The sequence below is a fragment of the Rhincodon typus genome, chromosome 3 (assembly GCF_021869965.1).
Source record: "Rhincodon typus isolate 14 chromosome 3, sRhiTyp1.1, whole genome shotgun sequence".
NCBI lineage: Eukaryota > Metazoa > Chordata > Chondrichthyes > Orectolobiformes > Rhincodontidae > Rhincodon > Rhincodon typus.
The window spans coordinates 59,278,366-59,297,270 of NC_063334.1; the positions used below are offsets into that span (position 1 = coordinate 59,278,366).

At 40.3% G+C, this 18,905-nt stretch overlaps 1 protein-coding gene across 3 annotated transcripts in view; it reads left to right on the top strand.

The window, feature by feature from the left end:
* Window positions 1-18,905, top strand: part of LOC109936707 (guanine nucleotide-binding protein G(q) subunit alpha) — a 179,746-nt gene that overhangs the window by 60,506 nt on the left and 100,335 nt on the right. The gene's annotated exons all lie outside the window — the stretch shown is intronic.

Genomic DNA, 18,905 nt, shown 5'->3' on the forward strand with positions numbered 1-18,905 from the left:
TTTCTGAAGAAGGGTCCAGACCCGAAACGTCAGCTTTCCTGCTCCTCTGATGCTGCCTGGCCTGCTGTGTTCATCCAGCTCTACACCTAGTTATGACAAACTGAAATTTGTTTGAGGCCAGGCCTGGAAGTTAATTGCTGGTGGATTCTTGTTGAAAGAACATTGAAGAACATTTCAGTTCCAGAGATGTGTTACGCTCAAACAGATGGCAGATGCCTGAATGTTAACAGGGGCCATCACAGGGAGCCTGGTGTCAAGCTGTCTAACCAAGAGAATATTGGTGGAGGGGTGGGGGTTGGGGGGGGAGGGGAAGGGAAAGAAGCCAAACTTTGAACAGGTTTCAAAATATGTTTTAGGTCAGTAGAATTGTGGCTGCCAAACCTACAGGATGGAAGTTGATTTCTCTGTGGTAATCTTCCCATAATTGACTTATAATAAGTTTGGAGAATAGAACCTTAGTTATAAGTATTGAGTGAACATTCCTAAGTGCCTGGTGGAAGCTGTTTGCATTGAATGGTGCCGTCAGAAACCAAGCAAGATACAATTCCATGTGTCTGTGATGTGACGGATTGTGGAAACTGACAGTTACATCCTTCTTATTTCTCTTTCGATTTATCCCTGAACTGAATCTGTTTGTCATTGTGAGTGGGAGTCCAGAATCAAAGAAGATTGGGTTTAAATTGTAGACATTAGACTACCATTTTAACTTTCCTCTGCTAAAACTACTGTATTATTCATAAATTGTTAATTCCCATGTTTAAGCTATAAACTTTCTATTGGTATTGCTTATTCAAAAAGTTGTTAGGAACCAATGGGCCAGTTTTGAGAATCATTGCTCAGTCCTGAAGAAGGGTAATACCGGAAATGTTAACTGCTCCTTTCCTCCAGATGCTGCCTGGCCTGCTGTGTTCTTCCAGCCTCCTGTTTTTCTATCTTGAATTCCAGCATTTGCAGTTTTTTTTGTCTCTAACCATTGCTTTAATTTTTCTGTGTTGCAAAAATAGGGATAGGGAGACTGATTTGATTTGACTGTCTGACTTCATGTTTTAACAATATATAAAGATAGAGCTGGTATTGTAGAGGGGGTGGCACGTTTGCTCAGTGGTTAGCACTGCTGCCTCACAGCGCCAGCGACCCGGGTTTGATTCTACCTCGGGTGACTGAGTGGAGTTTGCACATTCTCCCAATGTTTGTGTGGGTTTCCTCCGGGTGCTCTGGTTTCTTCCCACAATCCAAAGATGTGAAGGCTAGATTGGCCATGCTGAATTGCCCAAAGTGTTCAGGGATGTGTAGTTTAAGTGAGTTACAGGGGGATGGGACTGGGTGGGATGCTCTGAGTTGGTGTAGACTTGTTGGGCCGAAGGGCCTGTTTCCAACTATTGGGATTCTATGATATGAACAACTTAAAAAAATTAACATTTAGGGTGTTTGCTCCGTCATATTCATTTTATACAATATCATTGTACGCTGACTGAATATTTTTAAAAAAAAAACCGAATGCTGCAGTAGAAATGCAACAAATTTGCTTGAAAATGTGCTAGAACTATTACGGAGTGACCTTGTGTCGCATATTGCAATTTAATAAAAGTAAATGGAAGGCATTTTGTTACAGTTCACATGATCAATTGGCAGGAGTAATAATCCAAATGTCTCATTTACTAAAATCAAAGTTTAGATTAAAGTGATACATTTTCAGAAAAGGTGGGGTAAGGGAGAAATTGAAGAGACATTCTTAAGTCTCCTCTGTCAAAGATAGAAACAGATCAGAACATTATCTGACCCAATTTAAGCTAACAGTTTAGTCCTAAAATAAACTACAGTCTCAATGGAACATCTTTTTACCCCTCCGGCAATTCTAATGCTTTTGCCTTAGCTGTCACAGACCTTTGCATAGAAACTTCCCGATACCAGTCTGACCTTGCCTTTTTCTAAACTGAAGCTGTGCTGCTTCTTTAAAAAGAAGCACAAACAGAAACTGTGTAACTGTTCACCAGGCTATATCTTAACCAGAGAGATATTTTGCATCTATAATAATGCTTTTGATATCCTATTGTTATTCTGAAGTATTTTAGTGAATGGCATGTGTTGTAATGAAACCAGTATTATATAGGCATATTTGGTATCCAGCTTACATACAGCAGATGAAGTGAATGACTAATTGAATTTGGCTGTGAAGGTTAAATCTTGAAGATAATACCAAGACTGTTCTTGCTCATACAAGTATTGTCGTGGATCTTTAGCATAAACAGAATCTTAGTTTAGTGTCATATTCAAATAATACTTCTAACATTGTAAAACTCCCTCGTTAATGCACAATGTTGCAGGCTAGCTGAACTTGGAAGGAACTGGAAATTTCAATGAAAGGTTTTTTTTGCCTTTTATCAAATGCGTTTGAAACAAACTTATAACTTCTAGGATGCTTAATGCATAAGAAAATAGTTAGGACAGAAGATTATCTCTTGTTTTTAAAGATTTTCCTTTGTTTTCTTTTGCCCTGCTCTCTCTCCTTTTGTCTTTGGAGTTCATTGCCTTTTCTTTCATGCTGCTTTTTTTTTCCCCCTTGCGTCTGTGCAAGTCTCTCTTTTGGATCCAGTGATTTAGTGCATGATGGAAGGTGCATGCTACAGAGTATAGTAGTGGATTGTGGAGTGACAGGACACCTTTGGTGGTTCCACTTTCAAAGACATCAATATTAAAGCTCTTAAATAGATCACACACCCTTTTGAGAATGAGAGCGTGAAATGCAAAACATAAAGATGTTCACTTTGCCATCCTAAGTTTCTAGTTATGTTGCTAGGTGACACTGTAACAACATTTATAATAATCTAGAAATCTGTCAGTACGAATTGGCTCTCTGCCCTGAAACACCACCACATAATGCTATATTATCTCTTCCCAGTAACATAGTAAAAAATACTTTAGGAGCGGGGAGAAGGTGGTGGCATAGAGATAATGCCATTGGACTCATAATCCAGATGCGCAGGTAGGTGCTCTGGGCAGCAGGTAGAGTTTCAATTCATAAATCTGTATTTAAAAGCTAGTCTGATGATAAGACATAGGAACAGAAGGAGACCAGTCAGCCCATTGAGTCTGCTGCAACCTTCAGTGAGATCATGGTTGATCTGATGAAAGTCACGTCCACTTTCTTGCCTTTTCTCCATAACCGTTGATTCTCTGATTAGAAACCTCTCCATCTTAGCCTTGAATAAACTTAATGACCCAGCCTCCACAGCCCTTTGCAATAAAGAATTCCATAGATTCATACTGTCTGAGAAAAGAAATTCCTCACCTGTCTTGAACGTGTGACACTCTGATCCTATAATCTCCCACAAAGAGAAACACACTTTCTGCATCTACTCTGTCAAGTCCTCTGAATCTTGAGTATTTCATAAGGGTCACTTCTCATTGTTCTATATTCCAATGAGTACAGGCTCCGTCTACTCGCAAGACAGTTCCTGTATGCCTAATACCAGCCTAATGAAGCTTCTCTAGATTTATTTCAATGCCAGCATACTTCTTCCTTAGATAAGGGGCCCTAAACTGTGAACAGGTTTCCAGCTGTATATAGCTTTAGTTATCCATTATGTAATCCATTCTGTTTGAAATAAAGGCCGACATTCTATTTGCCTTTCCTATTACTCGCTAAACATAGAATCATCAGATCCCTACAGTGCAGATAGAGGCCATTGGACCTATTAAGTCTGTACCGACTCACCCAGCCCCATTCCCACCCTATTCTCACATTAACCATGGCTAATCCAACAAGTCTGCACATCTCTGGATGCTACAGGTAGTTTTGCATGGCCAATTCACCTAAACTGCATATCTTTGGATTTGGGAGGAAACTGGAGCACCCGAAAGAAACCCACACAGACATGTTCAGAACATGCAAACTCTGCACAAAGTCACCCATGGTCGGAATTGAACTCCGGTCCCTGACACTATAAGACAACAGTGCTAACCACTGAGCCACTTGCCATTCCCTTCATGGATTTTAGCTATTTGTGTTACATGGACGAGGACTCCCAAATCACTCCGTTCCAAGCCTTCTGCATTTTACTAATTCTTAGCTCCTCTGTTCTTGCGAAAGTGCATAACCTCATATTTTCCCATATTATATTCCATTTGCCAGATTTTTGTCCATTTGCTTAACCTGTCTCTATCCTCTACAGAGACTTTGTGTCAGCCTCACGACTTGTCTTCCCTTTTGTTTCTGTGTCTCCCACAAACTTGGTAATAGTACATTCACTTTCCTCATCCAAGCCTTTAATATATATTGTAAATAATTGTGGCCCTAGCAGTGATCCCTGTGGTTCACCACCAGTTACAGGTTGCCATCCTGAAAATTCCACCTCCCCACAATCCCAAATCTGTCTTCTACTAGTTAACCAATCCTCTATCCATGCAAATGTATTACCTTTAATACCATGGGGTTTTATCTTATGAAATAGTTTAATGTGTTGTACCTTTTTCAAATACCTTCTGAAAATTTAAATATAGTACATCTGCTTTCTGTTTATATCTCCTGCTTGTCATCACCTCAAGGAATTCTAGTAAAGTTGAGGGGTGTGATTTCCTCTTCATGAAGCTATACTAACTCTGCTTAACCATATTATATATTTCTAAATGCTGTGCTATTATATCCTTAATATTAGACTCTAACATTTTCCCAACAACAGACATTAAGCTAACTGGCCAATAGTTGTCTGTTCTTTTTGTCTCCTTCCCTCTTTAAATAAAGGTGTTACATTGGCAGTTCTCTAATCCTGGAAGAATACTACCCATGCATCCACTATTTCTATAGCCACTTCGTTTAATTTCCTAGGATGCATCCCATCAAGTCCAGGGATCATATTGGTCTTTTTCCCTAATAGTTTCCCTAACACTTTTTACTCAACTGATAGTTATTTGTTTTGTTTCCTCTCCTTTCTGCCCCTTGAATATTTAGTATTGTTGGTATGTTATTAGTATATTCTACTGTAAGGACTGATGCAAAGTATTTATTCAATTCCTCTGCAATTTTGTGGTTTCCCCATTATTATTTCCCTAGCTTCATCCTTTAACGGACCAGTGTTGACTTTAGCTTCTCTCTTCCTTTTTGTGTATTTGCCGTCCATCTTGATATTACAAGATGACCCTCAAAGTTTATTTTCTGCTTCTCTGTTCTTGTTTTGGTCATATTTTGTTTTTTTAAAACTTGCTGAATCCTGTGTCTTACCTATAATCTTTGCCATTCATCCCATTCATAAGAAGCAGGACGCATACCACCCCTTCAATGTACTTTGGATCATCAGCAAAGTCGTGGAAGTAATTTCAGCATTGTTATTAAGTGGCACTTGTTCAAGAATAATATGCAAGTTGATGCTCAGTTTGGTTTTCACCAAGGCTGCTCAGCGACTGGCTTCATTACATTGGTCTTAAAATGGACGAATGTATCGAACCCTGGAGATGAGGTGAAAGTGACTTTCCTCAACATCAAAACAGTATAATGGGACTGGGGGGGCAGGGTGGGAAGCTTAGAATGATGCATAGCACGAAGGAAGATATTTGTGGTTGTTGGAGATCCACCATCTCAGTCCTGGGACACTTCCGTAGAAACTCTTCATGGTTAATGTTCTCAGCCCCATCATCTTCAGCTGTTTCATCAATGACCAGGCTTTCACTGTCAACTTGTAAAGTAATATTCACACCATAAAAGTGTCAGACAATAATCATCTCCTCATTAAATTCAATGTTATTACCATCGCTGAGCCCACGTTATCAACATCCTGTGGTTATGATTGACTGAACATCGAATTGGACCAGTTTTGTTGTTAATAATATGGTAACAGAAGCAAGTCAGATTGTGAATTCTGCAGTGAATAACTCCCCACCTGACTACTTACCATCTACAAGGCTCAGGTTGAGAGTGTGTTGGAATACTTGACTGTGTTTTATTTATGTAAATGTAATATCAAAAGTTTTTGAGGACATGACTAGAGTTTTTGCTGGAGAAGGTAACAAAATTGCACACGTATCATCAGAATAGGAATATTCTGAAGTCCAAGTCAACTCCTAGTTATCTAACTTTGCTCTAAATCTAATCGAAGATTTATACTTATCAGTTAATCTAGCATCAAATGCCTCTTTCAGAAGAGAATGCTGAACTTCTATCACCAGTAGTTTGTCAACATGCGTTCTAATTTTCCCTGAAAAGTGGTCTTGAATTGTATATTATTCTTCCTCATAGTGGACTCTGCAAACCACGAAGCAGCTTCTGTCTGATTCTCTAGCAGTTTTCTGCAATACCCTGAAAAATTTGATCAAGTGCCCCTTAACCTTCTAAATTCTAGGGAACACAGCTTGAGTTTTCAACCTTCAACAACAGTGCCTCGCCTTGCAATTCAGTACTTTACAGCCTCCTGGTCTCAGTGCGGAGATAGAAATGCAATATTGTACTAACGTGCCTCCTGGCTAGTTTTAGTCATGTGACCTTTATCATGAGGCATCTATCTTACAGCCATCTCATTAAAAGCACAGAATAAGCAAGACTGCTTCTTGTGAGTTCATAAGAATTCAATACAATTTCAAACTATAAACACTTTGTTTCCACCTGTTTTATTCCAAGTGATTCATGTGCTAAGTACTGAGTAGGTTATTCTCTATACCTATTCAAATGATGCCCTGGCATTATTTACAGTATGTAGTTCTCTTCTAACTTGTCCCAAGTTCATTTTTAGTCTTTTTTTAAAAACGTGTTTTGAGTGATATTGCTTCCAGGAAGGCTAAAAGTCCAAAATAAGTTGGAAGAGATTCTGCACCTAAAACTGTGCATGAGAGAAGGTTCAATGTTTGATGTCTGAACAGTTGGGATTGTGTGTGAAGTACCAAGAGTTATATATTACATTTTGTATCTGCATTTATAATTGTGCAGTAGGCCATGAAGCATTGATTCAATATTTTGAGATCTGTGCGTTTGAAAAGCACTTCACTGAACTATCAAGAGACTTAGAACATAGAACGGTACAGCACAGTACAGGCCCTTCGGCCCACGATGTTGTGCCGAATTTTTACCCCAAACCTAAGGTCTATCTAACCTCCACCCCTACCTTATACTATCATCCATATGCCTATCTAATAGCTGCTTAAATGCCCCTAATGAGGCTGACTCCACTACCCTCTCCGGCAATGCATTCCACGCCCCAACCGCTCTGAGTAAAGAACCTACCTCTGACATCTCCCCTATATCTACCTCCACTCACTTTAAAATTATGCCCCCTCGTAATAGCTACCTCCACCCGAGGAAAAAGTCTCTGGCTGTCCCCTCTATCTATGCCTCTGATCATTTTGTACACCTCTATCAAGTCACCTCTCATCCTTCATTGTTCTAAAGAGAAAATACCTACCTCTCTCAACCTTTCCTCGTAAGACCTTCCCTCCATTCCAGGCAACATCCTGGTAAATCTCCTCTGCATCTTTTCCAACACTTCCACATCTTTCCTGTAATGAGGTGACCAGAACTGGACACAATACTCCAGATGTGGCCGAACCAGGCTTTTGCATAGCTGGAGCATAACTTCACGGCTCTTGAACTCAATCTCTCTATTAATGAAAGCTGACATACCATACGTCTTCTTAACAACTCTATCCACCTGGGTGGCAGCTTTCAGGGAATTGTGGACATGAACCCCGAGAAAACTCTGCTCCTCCATGCTGCCAAGAATCTTTCCGTTAACCCTGTATTCTACTTTCAAATTTGTCCTTCCAAAATGAATCACCTCTCACTTTTCAGGGTTAAACTCCATCTGGCACTTCTCAGCCCAGCTCTGCATCCTATCAATGTCCCTTTGTAACCTAGAACAGCACTCCGCACTGTCTACAACTCGATCCACCTTTGTATCGTCCGCGAGCTTACTAATCCACCCTTCCGATCTTACGCCCAAATCATTTACAAAAATCACAAATAGAAGAGGACCCAGAACAGATCCTAGTGGTACACCACTAGGAACTGAGCATGTTGAATATTTTCCACCCACTACCACCCTTTGTCTTCTAAGGGTCAGCCAATTCTGAATCCAATCTGCCACATTTCCCCCTATCCCATGCCTCCTTACCTTCTGCATGAGCCTACCATGGGGAACCTTCTCAAACGCCTTACTTAAATCCCTGTATACCACATCCACTGCTCTACCTTCATCCACATGTTTGGTCACCTCTTCAAAGAATTTAAGTTCAGTTAACTTCAGTTGTGTCAGACCCTCTAAAAAGGTAAGGCTAATGTATTTTAAAAAAAAAAGCTGTGCAATTTTCTTTTTTAAGTGCTTCATCTAGATAAGCAGTCAAGAATGCTTCCTAATGATTGTTTCCTGAAGTCCACTCACTAATATTGAATAATAATTTTCAAAATACCATGTAGAGATTTTTTGTGTTGATTTGTCAATGCGCTTGCATTGTACTTTATTTTTTAAACAGAAAGGCATAAAGAACCTTGAAGGAACATTATACCATGAAGTCAAACAGGTGTCTCACACCGTACTGTCTTAATCAAACCTACAAAGATATGGCCTGTATCATAGCTTATCTAGTTTTCTGGTATTCTGTACAAGTAGGACAGACCCCATAGTTAACACACCACAAGCCTTCATTAATTAATTTATTTTTTCATTAGGTTTGAGTGATGTTGTCCATCCGTAATTGCCTATTGTGAAGATAGTGGTGAGTGACCTTTAAAATGCTGCAATTGGTGTGATGTAGGTATGCCACAGATTTATTAGATATATATTCTTGGTTTCACTGTGCAGTTGAAGGATATTTTGAGTCTGTGAAGGTAAGGAAGCCATTCACTTTCAGAAACTTCACACTATATCTTCATCTTGCCATCTTGCCACAGAGATGAAAAGAAACCAAGATCATGTGATGCATCAATGTAATGATTAATACAATCTCAGTACATTATACAGTCAGACCTAACCTTTTGTGCTACATCAGGATGTTGACCCAGCTAAGGTGAAAAAACACCAACATCTTTCCACGTCAAGGCAGTATGTGACTTGGAGGGGAAGTTGAAGATGCTGGTCCAAGAATGTTTTACATTTAAATCAGGCTGTTTGGCACCAGCTGCCATAGGAAAGTTGCACCTTCAAATTTAATAGCAACAGCAATAGATAATTTTTGAACATAGTGGATCTTGAGTTTGTGGAAGTTACAGGAAAGAATGTCTAATGATATAGAAAAATAGAAAGGAGAACAAAAGGTTTATTTCATAAACAGAAGACAAAAGTGACTCTTAGAAGGAGGAAAAGAGCAGCCCAACATAAATTAGAATAAATAAAAGACAAGAACTTCAAAAAAAAAAGGAAGTCCGGACTAGTTGAAAGGAATCATAAATAAAAGGTTGTGATTCATATAAACACCACCTGTGAGTGGTAGAAAGAGTGCACATGTGCAAAGGAAAAAGCCAACATTATTGGTAAGTGATGGAAAGCAGCAGCCAGTCTCAGAGCTGGCCTGCAGGAAGTTGCATTTAGAAGCATTCTTTGTAAATATTTCCCATAAAATAGAAACTATTGCACAAAATACACAAAGGCTGGTTTGGGGTTTATTAGTTAAAATATTGGGGAATCAGTGACCATATTGGTTCTGTTTTACATATCAATATGGGGCTTTTGGATTACTGATTGTTTTGGGAAAATAATTTTATACTTTTATACAAGGTACAAGAAAATCATCTTTGCCATTTGAGTTTGAAATCCGTCTTTTACAAGAAACAGAAGCATTAATCTAAATGCCTAATATCATTGTATATTCAAGATTCAAGGTACTAAGATGTTGCCCTGTCTATTTCCACCTCCCCTGTGGAAACACATTTGTTCAATAACTGCTCTTTGCAGTGAGCCCACATGGTGAGTGTTTTCTCTGTTCGTTGCACAACAGAAACATTACAACAAGGCAGAATTTGCTTTTTGCATTTGATGTGAAAATTTAAAGACTAAAGAACACTGCAGCATACTTTTTGAAACTTCAAAAGTTGGTTTTATGGAGGTTTGTCTGGCTTGATTAGATTGCTTGATGTGAACTCATGGTGAGGTAGTGAGCCAGCTTAGAACTAAAAGCATTTTAAAGGACAATAGGAATTTAACCTTTTCCCTCCTGTAATTACAATTGAAGGTTAGCATTTGGCTGAATACAAACAGAATAGGAGATGGATATAAAGTAAATATTTTTGGCCGAGTGCTTTTGATTATTGTCTAGCCAGTGTTGTTGGCGAGACCCCATTAGAATAGAATATGCTAAATTAATGTGATCCTGGATTCTTCTAATGCTGTGACTAAGAATTAATTGTGTTTCATCAAATAACGTAAGTGAGACTGCAGTACATTGGATTCTCAAAGGGACGAAACTTTCTGCCATGGACATGCACTGGAACATCAACCTTCGAGACATCTTCATGGAAGGTCTAAAGAAGAATAAAATCCAGGCCAAGGCATTCGGTGAGGGCAATAGTTGAGTTGGAAAAGACTTGACATGAGATGTCACCTATGGAATTGGGAGGAAATTATTGTTGCAGATTTCAAGGGAGATTTTGTGTTTCAACCACCCAAGTGAGATTTGCTGGACTTCATCAGGATTCAGGCGAAAGCAGAGAAGTTCACAGTTAGAGTCAGAATTCTACAAATTAGCTTTGGCAGATAACCACCAAACATCCAAATGGCCGCATTTCCAGTTGAAGTGCTGAGCCTCTGGGAAAGTCTGTCGTATAGAAACAGCATGCAGGAGCAGAAGAAACAGTTAACCTCGAAGTTTCAAACCTCTAACCTTCAAAATTTGGACCCACCTTTGATGCTTCATACTTAGAACACTTTCAATGCCTCCAGAAATGATCCCTCTTTCCAATTAACCGCTCAACCCTTTCTGCAATGTGCTGGCACCTCCATTTCCTCTCTTCATCCCTCCCCCCAGCTCAAGGCCTCCCTTTCCCAAACTTTCAGAGGATCTCTACTCTTTTATATTTGACACAGAATCTACACACTCAACTAATGACTTTTCTGCTTCATATTGGGCATTAAAAATCGTAAGTTTTTAAGACTGTCCTCCAATTGGAGAACCCACTCAACTCTCGTAATCTGTGCCCTGTTTCTGGCCACCTCTAGGCCCCGCATACTGCCACCGCCATTACAACGTGCAGACCTCACCCTGCACTGGGCCTCTCCAGTCTGACGCTGCTTCTGGTTCCGGCCTGGCATCGAGCCTCCGATCTACAGGAACTTACCTTCAACCTCCGTCTCTGCTCCAGACGACTCCACAAATACTGCCCGGGAATCTACTGATGACTTGGACCTGCACTGACTTCCCTGCAACTTCCGCCTCCACTCCAGATCCCACCCACTCTCCAGTCAACACATGGACTCCTATCCCAAGGGTCACTCCTGGGTCCTACTGCCCAACAGCACATCTCTCCCTCCTCATCTGTCCACCCCCACAGTACACCATACCCCTCCACCTGCCCTCCGTCCTCTCTACGTCATCTCTCCCACAAACCCCCCACATCCAATCCTCCACCCTACTCCCCAGCCCACTACCCTGCCACTGTCCTTTCCCTCCCACAACTACACCCTCACTCATCACATGCTATCGCCCATGCCCCCCCCAACCTCCTCGAGACCCCTGAAAACCACCCCCCCCCATGAATCTTGCTGCATATTCACCATACACTCTTCCTCCACCGCCCCCCCCCACCCCCCGACCTCGAACTCTGAGGCCGAATAGTCTGTCCTCAGTGATGGGCTCACATTCATGCACTTCCACACCCGCCTTAGCAAGTTCCATGCCCGCCATGATGCTGAGCTCTTCTTGCACTTTCATACCACCTCCTTCAATAAAGACTCCCAACCACCCTCTGGAGACCCCTTCTCCCCTCTGTGCTGTAGGTTGACCCACAATGGCCCGAGGGAGGGAGTTTCTGGATCTTGATCCAGTAACAGTGAAGGAACGGTGATTTCCAAGTCAGGATGGTGAGTGGCTTGGAGGGGACCTTGCAGGTGGTGGTTTTCCCATATATCTGCTGCCCTTGTCCTCGATGGAAATGGCTGTGAGATTTGAAGGTGCTGTCTAAGGATTTTGGGTGAATTTCTGCAGTTCATCTTGTAGATAGTACACAGTGCTGCTACTGAATGATGGAAGGAGTGGATGTTTGGTTGTGGTACCAGTCAAATGGGCTGCTTTGCCCTGGATGATATCAAGCTTATTGAGTATTATTGGAGTTGGATGTGGGGAGTAATCAATCACGCTGCTGACTTGTGCTTTGCAGATGGATGCATCTTTGGGGAGTCAGATGTGAGTTACTCGCTGCAGTATTCCTAGCTTCTAACCTGTGCTTGTAGCCACTGTGTTTATATGATGACTTCAGTTGAGTTTCTGTTCAGTGGTAATCACAGGGATGTTGATAGTAGGAGATTTAGTGATAGTAACACCACTGAATGTCATGGGGCTGTGGTGAGATTGTCATTGCCTGGCATTTGTGTGGCATGAATGTTACTTGCCACTTGACACCCCAAGCCTAGATATTGTCCAGATTTCTTGTTGCATTTGAACATGGACTGCTTAAGTATCAGAGGAGTTGCAAATGTTGAAAATTGCGCAATCATTGGCGAACATTCCCACTTCTTACCTTGATTTGATTTATTTGTTGTCATGTGTATCTTGTTACAAAATACAGTGAAAAGTGTTGTATAGCATTGCCACTCTCTGACACCATCTTAAAGCACAGAAAAATAAACCAAAACATAGAATATAAAGGCAGAGAAAAAAATAAATAAAGTGCCCAACTTTACAGTCCACCTTGTTAAGTACTTCACCATAGGCCATGAGTTTGGTGACTAGGCATGAGTCTGCTTGTCCCTGTCATCGCTGCTGGTACGAAAGTTGTCACTTAAATGGAGGGAAGATCGTTGATGAAGCAGCTGAAGATGTTTAGGTCTAGTATACTACCATAAGGAACTCCTGGAGCTGAGATGACTGAACTCCAACAACCATGATCATCTACCTACATGGCAGGTGTAACTCCCAACTTACCTCCAAACAGTTGAGACCCATTGATTCCAATTTTGCTAGGTCTCCTTGATGCTACGCTTGGTCATATGCAGCCTTGATGTCACGAGCTGTCACTCTCGCCTCACTTCTGGAGTTCAGCTTTTGTGATGGTGTTTGAACCAAGGTTGTAATGAGATCAGGAGCCGAATGACTTCGTGGAACCAACTGCGTGTAACTGAGTGGCTTATTACTGAGTTGATGCTGTTTGATGGTACTGTTAATGACACCTTCCATCACTTTACTGATGATCGAGAGTAGGACAGATGGGGCAGTAATTGGCTGGGTTGGATTTGTCCTGCTTTTGGTGTACAGGGTATACCTGGGCATTTTTCACACCATCAGGTAAATACCAGTGTTTTAGCTGTAACTGGAAGAGCTTGGCTAGGGAAGCGGCAAATTCTGGAGCTCAAGTCTTCAGTACTATTGCCGGAATGTTGTCCGAGCCGTTAGCCTTTGCAATATCCAGTCCTTCCAGCTGTTTCTTGATATTAACGTGGAGTGAATCAAATTGGCTGAAGACCGGTATCTGTGGTGCTGGGGACCACTAGAGGAGGCCAAGATGGATCATCTACTCGGCACTTCTGGCTGAAGATTGCTGTGAATGCTTCAACCTCCTCTTTTGCACTGATCAGTTGGGCTCTTCCATCATTTGAGGATGGGGATATTTGTGGAGCTGCCACCACCAATGAATTGTTAATTGTCCACCACTATTCATGACGGGATGTGGCAGGACGTGCAGCTGAGATCTGATCCATTGGTTGTAGGATCACTTACCTCTGTCAATCTCTGCAGTATGCGGCAGCTTTCTGAAATGCTAACTTATCCATTTCTTTCTGTGCTTTTAAAAATCATTCATTTGGTTTGAGTCATTTTTTGCCAATATTTCTGATATGGGAAAATTAGAAACTAACAATACACATGTAAAATGTTAAAACTCAACTGCATAATAATGATTGGGCTGCAAATGACTTTTGAGAACCCAGATTGGAATGTTTTATAGACTAGACTTGCAATAGAGCTTTGAATGATGCAAAGAAGAGTTGGTTAGAGGATTACAACTAATTAAATCCAGTCATACTCAAATAGTAGAATCAAGGGTAGGAGTCTTTCCTCTCTGGGGAGGAATCAATGACTGCAGGCGTAATTTTAAGGTTGGGGGCAGGAGGTTTAAAGCAGATGAAGAAAAATGTTTTGACCTAGAGGGTATTGGGAATCTGGAATGCACTGCCTGTAAAAAGCATTTTAGAAGTATTTAGATGTGCATTTGTGATGTCTACGCATACAAGGCTATAGGCCACGTGCTGGAAAATGGGATTAGAATAAATAGGTGTTTATTTCTGACCAGCAAGACTTGATGGGCTGAAGAGCCTTTCTCTGTTGTTGAACTCTGACTCCAAGTAATAATGAAGGCATGAGAATATAGCAGTTGTCTTCATTATAATTTGGAGCCTTCTTGAGTCGCTTGTGGATATTTATACAGTTCACTCTGCCTTTTTAGTATTTTACATTACCTTGCTGGTCATTTGTTAGATGACTAATGACTTTAGCGGCCACTGCAGTCTCCAGTTTGCAACAACTGTATATGCAAGATGTGAGTTTTGAATACTGTATGTTTGCCACTGCAAAAACCTTTTGTACTAGTGAATTGACCCATTCAAGGTAATTCCATAAATATAAGTAGTGGTTAATAATGAGTATTGGACCTTATTCATTAGATCATTTAAATACCAATAGTCCAAAGTTGAATTTGTGTTCAGACTCCTAAGTGACAATTGCAAATAATTTAATCTCTCAGGAGGTGTTGCATAAAACCTAAATTAACATTTTTAATTTGGTAGGATGTGTACTTCTTGCGGTCATGACTTGCAAAATCCAAGGCAAAAATGAGTTTTGTTTCGTGTATCATCAGATACTTTTGTTTTATTCTTTGGAGTGTTTAAATAATTGACTAAAAATGGCCTTTTAGAACATGTTGCAATTTCCTGACACATGTTACAATGTTGGGCAACTGCTGCTTCCACATACTTAACTACAATAAAAAAAAACTAAACATTGACAAACATGTGAAACTTGCACTATTTTATTTTTCAATTGCAGCTATAACTTTATTCAGATGTAAGGAAAAACATGAGTGATGCTTTAAAATCTAACAGTTCTTTATGGAGAGCAAGTTCTTGAACTAAGGACATCAAGAAGAGAGAAAACTATTCCTTTTCATACAAAGATGAGTTAGGAACAGGAAGGGACTGTTTGGCTGGGCGCTTCACCCTGCTCTGTCCCTTAATGAGGTCATGGCTGGTCTAATTGCAACTTTAACAATCTACTGTAGCCTTTCACCCTTGTATACCAAAGACCTGTCCACCTCTGCCCTAAAAAAAAATTCAAAATGCTGCTTCACTACATTTTAGTGAAAAGAGTTCCGAAGACTCCTTTTGCTGAGGTTTTCTTTTCCTGCTGTGTTCCTCCAGCTCCATACTGTGTTGCCAAAGACACCCAATCCTCTTGGAGAAAACAAATTCCCCTCATCTTTCTTAAATTGTGATCCCCAGTTCTAGATTTTTCCAGAAGAGCTAAATCATTGTCAAGACTTCTCACAATATTGAATCTTAGAAACAAGTCACCTGTCCTAAATCCCAGTGAATACAAGCCTAATCTGTGAAACCTTTCTTCATTTAAAAAGAAACCCTGCCCATTCCAGGTATTAGTCTGGAAAAATGTCTCCTAACTACTTCCATTGTTGCATATATCCCTGCTTAAGGAGATCAATGCAGTATATTGCGTTCCAGTGCCCTGTATAGCTGAAGGGTAATTTTTAAGATTCCTCGCAATAAACAAATAACATTTTGGTTATTTCCCTAATTACATGTTGTATCTATGTTCTAGCCTTTGTGATTCATACAAAAGGACACCCAGGACTGTCTGCATGTCAGAGCTCTGGAATCTCTCACCAGTTAGATTATATGTTTTTTTTATTCTTCCTGCCCAAATGGATTCCATTTGCCAGATTGTTGCTCATTCTCTTCACTACCTTGTGTCCTCTTCACAACTTATTTTTCTACCTATCTTTGTATACTCAGCAAAAATCTGGAAATCTCTACCCCAAATGTAGATACTTCATTGAGTATATTCCAGGCTAACATGGATAGGCTTTGGTCTCTCAAAGAATATAAGCGGCAGATGGGAAAGGATTTCAGACAAATCAGTAACAAACGTATTGAAAGACATGCTTGAAGGGATGTATCATCCACTCCAGTGACTTTATGTTAGCAGAGATTTATGACAAAAAGCAGAATTGATGCAATTAAGCAAAGAATGCTGTAACTGTGACTTCAGGTGGCGATACTTTGGATGTAAAATCATTCTGGGGATTTTGCAATTATACTTTATTTTAGTCATGTTAAGGTGAAAAGGATGGAATCAAGGTTGGCAAGATTTTTAACTCGAAGTCAACATGTTGTTGAGAAATTTGGTGGGATTGGACACAAGGACATTTATAGTTTCTGCTTATAAGGAAGGATCACTTGGTTGCTTTATCAACCCTTGGAAAAGGCTGAAAGACAGTTGTGGACTGATCCAAGAGGGAGTCAAGCCTGGAACAATGACAGGAAAGTGAGAAGGAAGAAGACTGATAATTTACTTTTGCATCAGAAACTGCTCTGAGAGGTCTGATGGTCATTTCTTGAAACTGTCAGGCATTCAAACATACAGACCATGCCAAGACTATCCCACAATAGGCCCCCATTTGCTGAATGAAGTAAAAATTCTTGAAGGCTTTGTCTATTTGAACTATTTATCTATTTTAGCTATTTCCATGTGGCTGAAGACGGACATGAATATTTTAAACACGATGTAGGTCCAAGTTATTGCAGATACTGGACACTTCACGTCAGCTCTGATGAAGAGTCATCTAGACTCGAAACATTAGCTTGCTCTCTCTCTACGGTTGCTGCCTGACCCCCTGTCATTTCCAGCATATTTTGTTTTCAGTGAATATTTTAAACTTACCTTTGCAGTTTTTCCAAGTTTTTGAAACCAGTATGATTGACCCCCTCTGTTTTCAATGGGACAACAAAATATAGACCTCTAGAAAAGGGAGGAAGGTGAATTATTTTTTCTTTATTCATTCACAGCTTGAGGGTGTCACTGGCTCGGCAGTATTTATTGTCCATCCCTAACTGCCCAGAGGGCAGTTAAGAGTCAACCACATTGCTGTGGGTCTGTAATCACATGTAGGCCAGACCAGGTAAGGATGGCAGTTTCCTTCCCCAAAGGACACTGGTGAACCTGATGGGTTTTTCTGACAATTGACAGTGGCTAATGGATTCGTGGTCATCATTAGATTCTTAATTGCAGATGTTTATTGAATTTAAATTCCACCATCTACCGTGGTGGGATTCAAACCCAGGCCTCCAGAACATTATCTGGGTCTCTGGATTAACAGTCCAGCGATAATATCACTAGGCCATTGCCCCTAATATAGGATATAAATGTCCAAAGGACGGAAGCAGGGTGCTACCAAAAAAAAAGTACAGTTACCTCTGTACTCCACAATCAGTCTTTTCTCCATTTGATCTTTGACACTAAGTTCTGATGAAGACACAGCTTTTGTTTATAGTCCTGCATTTCTTTACTACTTGAGCTTTTTAATAATCCAAAGCATAATTTTATTAAAAAAAACTGTGACCCAATTTGGGAGCATGGCGGTTTTATTTGATGCTGAGAACAATTCTGTTTACATTTTCCATTTGGCTGGGAACTGTGATAATGTTCACTAGACTTCAGACCAATGCCATGTGGTTGGTAGACCAGCTTTGGGGAGTTAGGTGAGTTATCTGTTCCTGGATTCCTAATCTCTGACTTGCTGTTGTAGCCATAGTATTTGTATCGCAGTCAAATCAAACAAAACCTGCATGTTCCCAAATTGGGTCATGGTTTTTATAAAATTACTCTTTGGATTATTATTAAGCTCAAGAAGTAAAGAAATGCAAAACTATAAACAAAATCTTTGTCTTCATCAGAACTTAGTGTCAAAGATCAAATGGCGAAAAGACTGATCATGGAGTACAGAGATCCAAGGGCAGCATGGTGGCTCACTGGTTAGCACTGCTGCCTCACAGCACCAGGGTTCGATTCTACCCTTGGGCGACTGTCTGTGTGGAGTTTACACATTCTCCCTGTGTCTGCGTGGGTTTCTGCCTGGTGTTTCTGTTTCCTCCCACAGTCCAAAGACTAGGTGGATTGGCCATGCTAAATTGTCCATCGTGTTCAGGGATATGTAGATTAAGTGCGTTAACCATGGGAAATGCACAGTTACGGGGTAGGGTGCTCTTCGGAGGGTCAGTGTGGACTTGTTGGGCTGAAGAGCCTGTTTCCACACTGTAGGGATTCTGATTCTTTTGAAGTCCGGTTCAGTTTCTGGTCAATGATAACCCCTAGGATATTGATAGTGGGAGATTGCATGACGGCAATACTATTAAATGTCTAGGTTTTGAGTTTTTACATTTAGAAGATTAAAATGTGTATTTATAGGTATAAAAATCCCAACAGATGAATAGTTTATCAATATTTACTAAAATAATGACAAGCTTAAAAATTCAGGGATTTTAATAATCTATTCATTTCAAGAAGCTGGCACAACTATAATGAATGCCATAAATTAACATACATGGTAGACTTAAAATGATTAAAATAAACTCTCCATACACATTCATGTGGAAAAGATTTTGATGGTTTTGTCATTCAAAACTCAAAGGTAGCTTAACACACTTTTAAGAAATCGTTATCTTCATAGAAAAGCAGAATGTGTTCATTTATTTTCTTATAATTGGCTTTAACCA